The following is a 7,629-nucleotide window of genomic DNA, read 5'->3' on the forward strand; positions in this document are numbered from 1 at the left end:
CGGTCCAGCAGGGAGGGGTTCCCTCACTTTCCCCTTTTTTGTATTGTTTTGTTTTCTGTTTTTATTATTTTATTTCTTTACTGTTTTATTTTAGTTGCACTTTATTTTTGGTTTAGTAAAATATGAAAATAGCCCCAAAAATAGTGTGTCAAAATAATCCACTGTTCTAAGAAGTTTTACCTCAGAATAAAAATAGTTTAGTATTTGGTAAAATATATTAGGAGTATAACTAATTGTTTTGATGTTGTTTTAATCACTTTAGTGTATTTAAATATCTTATAAAGATGTTGTTTCTCCACCAATAATATCCATGATTTATTTGTCACATTAAGAACATTTTAGTTTTGACCTTTGAAAACTTTAGTTGTTTGAAATGATTTTAAATTTGAATTTGAATCATTTTTGAACCATCGCGAGATTAACAACAGTAACCGAGGTTACATGGCATCATTAGCGTGGAATTACTGTAGCCTAAATATCCGGGCGTCACAATTCTCCTCCACTACAAGAAATCTCGTCCCGAGATTTAAGCGGTGGAGTAAGGGGGGGAAAGGTGTTGGTAGCGAAAAACCTAACGAGTCTTCTCGGTCTTGGCTGCCCTTTCGAAGAGGTTGATCCTTTTCGTTGATGTATTCATTTTTCTGCTTTACGTAATCATGATGAAGTGGCCATCCTTTCTTCGGGATCTTTATCGTACTTACGGAAAAGAATAAGGGGTGGGCATTCCGGGAGAAACGGACCTCTGCAAGGTCGACTATCTGGTCGATAACATCGAGGAAGATGGCGGAACTAACTCTCGAATTTAAACTTAAGAAAATATCAAGAGAAAAGTAAGGAGGTATCATGTGAAGTTTCGAGCGGGCAGGCAATCGTTTGATGCCTGAAATAGGGCGTGGAAGGGGTTCAAAGCAATAGGTATAAGTATTGTGTCCGATACCAGAATTGATGATCTCTCAGAAGGTGGCTCGTGAATCACATACGAGGCCAAGTGCGAGGAACAACCTTAAAATAGGGGGTGTATAGGAGAGTCAGGTTTCGATCTTGTGGAACTGTGGGTTATGGGCCCACCATGTGGGTTTTTTTTATAGGAGCAGTGACATCTTGCACGGTCATGATAGTAAGGCATGTCAGAGAGTACCATGTTAGTTATGTCGGAAACAACGTTGGTACCAAGGGCGAGGGACGAAGAGAACCATTTTCCTGCTCGTTGAACGAGGCGGACCAGTAGGCAAAGTTCTCGTCCATCGGTGGTTACCGGAATGTCATCAACGAAAGTAACAGGGTCACACCAGACAGGAAGGTACACCGAGGTGTTTACCTAAGCAGGGGATTACCACTGCTCGATTAAGTAGTTTACAAGAAAGTTTGAACAAAACAACGGGAAGGAAAATGTGCTTAAACACGTATATCAGGGGTATATCCTTCCCAAGGACAAGCAGAGCATGATATCCATGACAGGATATTATGTAGAAAACTCCTTAGGTAGGGGAGAGAAATTTCATGACATTACCCATACAACGGTGCTTGGATAATTGAGCAAGAAACATTTAGCATTGGGCTTCAAATGTTCTTATTGAAAATCGGAGTACCACAGGCATGCTTCGAGATAGCATTGACATGGTCATTAGGTGAAGATCAGACTTTGGAAACACAAAGGATCCATCGGGAACAACTTATAGAATAAGTCTTCCAATTTCCTCACGGAAGAATGACTAACACTGCTAAAAGGAAGAACTATAACAATAGGCCCTCCGGGCAGGTGTGTTAGGATGACATCACCTTATCGGGTTAAAGACCAATGAATATGTTCAAACCATCACATCTGACCAAGGTTCAGGTATGATTGGTGTCAGGATACCTCGGGCTCAGGATGCCTGAGAAGAAAGGTGCAACACAAATTGATGGGATAACACTGTAAGATTCTCGGGAAATGAACCATGAAGTGATTTCCATTAACAAGAGTTCATCATTATCCCAAGGAGAGGACAAGGAGGTGGATGATGAACTCAACGACAATTCTTCGAGATTTCCAAAAGATGGATTTCCACAATTAAGTGAACAAGGAGATAACATTTGTCAGATCAAATGATATAAGGAAGTAAGCTCGAGGAAAACATACACAATTAAACATTGGTTGAAAGGTGCACCCGAAATATGGGTTGGGTTGCACGACCAATGTCAGAATGGTGATTCAATAATCAACAGTCTAAGAATGAACGATCGACCATTAACTTCAAAGCAATAGGGTTGCTAGAAGTTTTGGGATTACACATCACAGTCTATTTGTCGGTGTTTAGAAATAACACGGTGACCAGGAAAAGAATGGTGATGGTGATAAGTATCACTTGTATCAAGAATTCTCCAGAGGTGGTGAAATTCTCACAACATTGAGGACATAAGAGATGTTAATGTTCCAAGGTAAAGAAGACCATTTACTGGATAACAAGGAACTCAAGGTATAACACCAAACACGAACAAGCTTGTGTTGGTGGGAAGGCAATAGAGTGGTCAATGATAACACAAATCATCAAGGGCAAGGATGGTATTTCTCATCATGAACTCAAATGATATCCTGGAAGAGCTCAGAACGGTCATGATGATCACGACACATTTGTTGAGAGATTCCATGAAGACGTAATCAATCAGCGACGACATTAAGTCAAAGGAATGAGGTAGCGGAAGGTTATTGGAACCATGGGTAGGACACAAACTTGAAATCAGGATTGTTGTTCAAGGCGAACGGTATGACAAGGAAGATCGATTGTAAGATTAGCTCACCGTCGAAATTTGTGCTCCGAGAAGAAGGACCAGGTAGCACAGTTAAGATCAGCACGATACTGCTAGAGCCGAGCAGGCTAGGAATGACAGATCGAGTACAAACTCGTAAGCAAAGAAGAATACTAAGAGCTGTTTAGTCGTGGTGTGGACTCGATTCAGTTATCGGTGTCCTTGAGGGTTTAATAACTCAGAGCCCGCGAAAAATTGGAATCAATGAGAATGTAGCACTTGATGAAGAACTCGTAAGAAGTTATGCAGTTCCGTGATAATCTTGAGATACCAGGGGGATAGTACTCGACGATAGATCAAAGTAGAGGTTGGAATGGGGTATTGCTCTACAGAAGACAAGTGCTTAAACCTGCACGAGAAATGTAATTTAAAGGAGAACATGGTCGGAACCACGATTGCAAAAGGCCAGATCCCAGATATAAGATGAACTTATACCAAAGGAATAATTAATTTAAGAGAAGCTTTAATGATAAGATCTACATCGAGTCCATGGGCATGAACGCAAGGTTCAAGGTCGACTCCCACTTCTCCAATGCATACCTTTTCATTCACTTCTCATTTTCGACGAAGTCGTAGTGTTGAAATTTTATCTGGTAATCACCCGAAGAATATAACTCGTGAAAACTCTCGGGTTTGCACAGTCTAGGGAAGGCCTTGGTCCAACCCATCGGGTATCTTAGGAACATATACTACAAAGTTCAGAAGTAAATAACTCAAGCTCGAAAGCAGAGCAAGGTTGAGAAAGTAGAGGATACAATTTACCAAAGGCATTATGTATCCGAGGGAAGGCTCACAAAGTTATTGAATATGAAGGGCGATGTCGGATAAAATCCATTAAAGGATCTGGGGTGAGTATCGGCACACAACCAGAGGAAGAAGCAAGGCAAAGACATTGGATTGTAGAAACAACTGAATAACTTAGAGCTCAATTGCTAAGGAATTATGATTTACAAAGCGAAGGATCAGAAGCAGACGCTCTGATCAAGGATGGATAAGTTCAATAGACTTAGGGGCACAATCGATGGCAATTGATTGGTCGAGAACCAGCTCATGTTCAAAAATGACGTCTGAGCCGGAAGGAGGAATTCTAGGATCTGTTTGAGGATTGCGAGCATTCGCAACAAATCGAATCAACGGACTCAAATGATAATGACAATGGATGTCAACAAGATTACTAGACTTATGGGATTAACCATAATGCAAGTAATCAAGAATTTCAAGAGCAATAGGATGCTCAGGATTTTCGGAAGATCCAATGGTATTTCGAGGATTCGTGACATACATGCATCAACTAGGGATGAGTGGATACTTGGTAAGTGCGAGAAATTATCCGTAGTGGTATTCAGGCGACAAGGAACTGCAAGGCAGTAGGCACAAAAGGATTCTCGTAACATTAGAGAGAATTTCAGGGTATCTTGTAATAACAAGATCAATGGGGGATGATCGTAAGAATGGCAAGTGTAAGTAGTTATCCATACGGATTTATCGGTGGTCAGGAATAGCCAAAGTGATGGGCACAAGTCTCGAGAGAACATCAGAGAGTATCTTCGGAATCTTCTGATGTAGCCGGTGATCATCCGGACTAAAGGACCCCTCCGGTAGAAAGTATTTTCGAGAACCTAAAAGTTAGAATTTAGTAAAAATCGTTTAACCCGAATAGAAGAGAGTTCAGAATCCCAGAGTAAAGGTCGAGGAGTAAAAGATCCTAATACCACCCAATGGCGACGTGGGCCCGTAAGGCACACAGCCAAGTTAGTAAAAGTTTTTGCAATGTCTAGACTCGACTTCGGCCAAGGAGTGTGGAAGGGGGATTCCTACAGGCAGTCGGCTCTGATACCAACTTGTGACGCCCCCGATTCAATCGTACACTAATCATGCACGCAAACGTGTACGATCAAGATCAGGGACTCACGGGAAGATATCACAACACAACTCTAAAACATAAATAAGTCATACAAGCATCATAATACAAGCCAGGGGCCTCGAGGGCTCGAATACAAGTGCTCGATCATAGACGAGTCAGCGGAAGCAACAATATCTGAGTACAGACATAAGTTATTACAAGATACAGATCGAAAGAGGCGCAGGCCTCCTGCCTAGGATCCTCCTAAACTACTCCAGGTCGTCATCAGCGGGCATCACGTAGTAGTAGTCACCTCCAGTGTAGTAGGGGTCGTCGTCGATGGTGGCGTCTGGCTCCTGGACTCCAGCATCTGGTTGCGACAACCAGAAAGAAAGGAAAGGGGAAAAAGGGGGGAGAAAGCAACCGTGAGTACTCATCCAAAGTACTCGCAAGCAAGGAACTACACTACATATGCATGGGTATATGTGTAAGGAGGCCATATCAGTGGACTGAACTGCAGAATGCCAGAATAAGAGGGGGATAACTAATCCTGTCGAAGACTACGCTTCTCGCAGCCACCGTCTTGCATCAAGTAGAAGAGAGTAGATTGAAGTCCTCCAAGTAGCATCTCCAAGTAGCATCTCCAAATAGCATCTCATAGCATAATCCTACCCGGCGATCCCCTCCTAATATCCCTGAGGTAGAGCGACCACCGGTTGTATCTGGCACTTGGAAGGGTGTGTTTTATTAAGTATCCGGTTCTAGTTGTCATAAGGTCAAGGTACAACTCCAAGTCGTCCTGTTACCGAAGATCACGGCTATTCGAATAGATTAACTTCCCTGCAGGGGTGCACCACATTCCCCAACACGCTTGATCCCATTTGGCCGGACACACTTTCCTAGGTCATGCCCGGCCGCGGAAGATCAACATGTCGCAGCCCCACCTAGACAAAACAGAGAGGCCAGCACGCCGGTCTAAACCTAAGCGCACAGGGGTCTGGGCCCATCGCCCATAGCACACCTGCACGTTGTGTGGGCGGCCGGAAGCAGAACTAGCCCCCTTAATACAAGAGCAGGCTTACGTTCCAATCCGGCGCGCGCCGCTCCGTCGCTGACGTCTGAAGTGCTTCGGCTGATACCACGACGTCGGGATACCCATAACTACTCCCGCGTAGATGGTTAGTGCGTATAGGCTCGTAGCCAACTCAGATCAAATACTAAGATCTCGTTAAGCGTGTTAAGTATCCGCGAATGCCGAACAGGGCCAGGCCCACCTGTCTCCTAGGTGGTCTCAACCTGCCCTGTCGCTCCGCCACAAAGTAACAGTCGGGGGCCGTCGGGAACCCGGGCCCACCTCTACCGGGATGGAGCCACCTGCCCCTTCAGCCCCCATCTCCGAACAGTATCACAGGTAATGTAACTGTGTAAAGTATATAGTATATGCCCGTGATCACCTCCCGAAGTGATCATGGCCCAGTAGTATAGCATGGCAGACAGACAAGAGTGTAGGGTCACTAATGGAACACTAGCATCCTATACTAAGCATTTAGGATTGCGGGTAAGGTATCAATGACTGTAGCAACAATGACAGGCTATGCATCAGAATAGGATTAACGGAAAGCAGTAACATGCTACACTACTCTAATGCAAGCAGTATAGAGGAGAATAGGCGATATCCGGTGATCAAGGGGGGGGGCTTGCCTGGTTGCTCTGGCAAGAGAGAGGGGTCGTCAACTCCGTAGTCGAACTGGTCAGCAGCAGCGTCGGTCTCGTAGTCTACCGGAGAGAAGAGGGGGAAGAAATAATGAATACAGAGCAACAAAGCATCACAAAATATAACAAGGCAATACGCGGTGTTCGGTGTGCCCTAACGCGGTAGTAGGTGATACCGGTGAAGGGGGGAAAACATCCGGGAAAGTATTCCCGGGGTTCCGTGTTTTCGGGCAGAGGAGCCGGAGGGGGAAAGTTACGAGTTCGATAGGTTAGGGGGGTGTGGCGGACGAACGGGTTGCGTATCCGGAATCGTCTCGTCGTTCTGAGAAACTTTCATGTTGAAATTATTTTAATCCGAGTTACGGATTAAAAGATATGATTTACTAAAGTTTTATTAATTTCTGGAATTTAATTAATTAATTAATTAATTCGAAAAAAATGGATCTATGACGTCAGCATGATGTCATGCTGACGTCAGCAGTCAGCAGGGTTGACTTGGTCAACCTGACATGTGGGTCCCGTGGGACCCACCTGTCATACTCTGTTTAGGTAACTAGGGTTTAGGCTAAACTAATTACTGTTTAGTTAGACTAACAGGTTAATTAGATTAATTAAGTAGGATTAATTAACTTAATTAATTTAGTTAATTAATTATTTTTTTAAATTCTTTTCTTTTCTTTTTATTCTTTTTTTAACAGGGGCATGGGGGGCCACTGGGCAGTGGCCCAAGGGCCAAACCGGGTGCGGGCGTGCGGGTACCGGGCACAGGGGCTCGCGGGTGCGAGCGTTCATGCCCGAGGCCACATCCAGGCGCGGCAGGGAGAAGGCCCCTGGGGCGCGGCGAGGTCGCCGGCGACGGGGAAGCCGGCGAGCGCTTGCGGGGTGGCAGACGACGCGGGGGCGAGGTGCGAGCGGGTGCGGCCTCGCGCGAGCGTGCGGGACGCATAGGCGCGACGAGCAGGGGCTGTCGGGGGTGAGGTGAGGGTGGTCGGGCACGGTCAGCAGTTGCGGAGGACGCGTGCGCGTCGCGACATCGAGCGAGGTGAGGCGTGTACGGGCAGAGGCGGCATCGCCGGCGCGACGCACGGGCAGGCAGGGGGAGGCCGGTGTGCGCGGGCGATGATGGAGATGGGCGCGGTGACGGTCGCGAGGTGCGACCGCGCGCGCGGCGGTGCTGTGTAGTAGCAGCAGCAGGTCGTGGGCGAGCGTGGCGCGCGGGAGACGGGCGCCTGGGCGCGGCCATGTGCGGGCGCAGTAGCGCCGGAGAGGCGACGGACGGGCGCGCA

Source organism: Triticum dicoccoides, chromosome 5A (genome assembly GCF_002162155.2).
Source record: "Triticum dicoccoides isolate Atlit2015 ecotype Zavitan chromosome 5A, WEW_v2.0, whole genome shotgun sequence".
NCBI classification, from domain to species: domain Eukaryota; kingdom Viridiplantae; phylum Streptophyta; class Magnoliopsida; order Poales; family Poaceae; genus Triticum; species Triticum dicoccoides.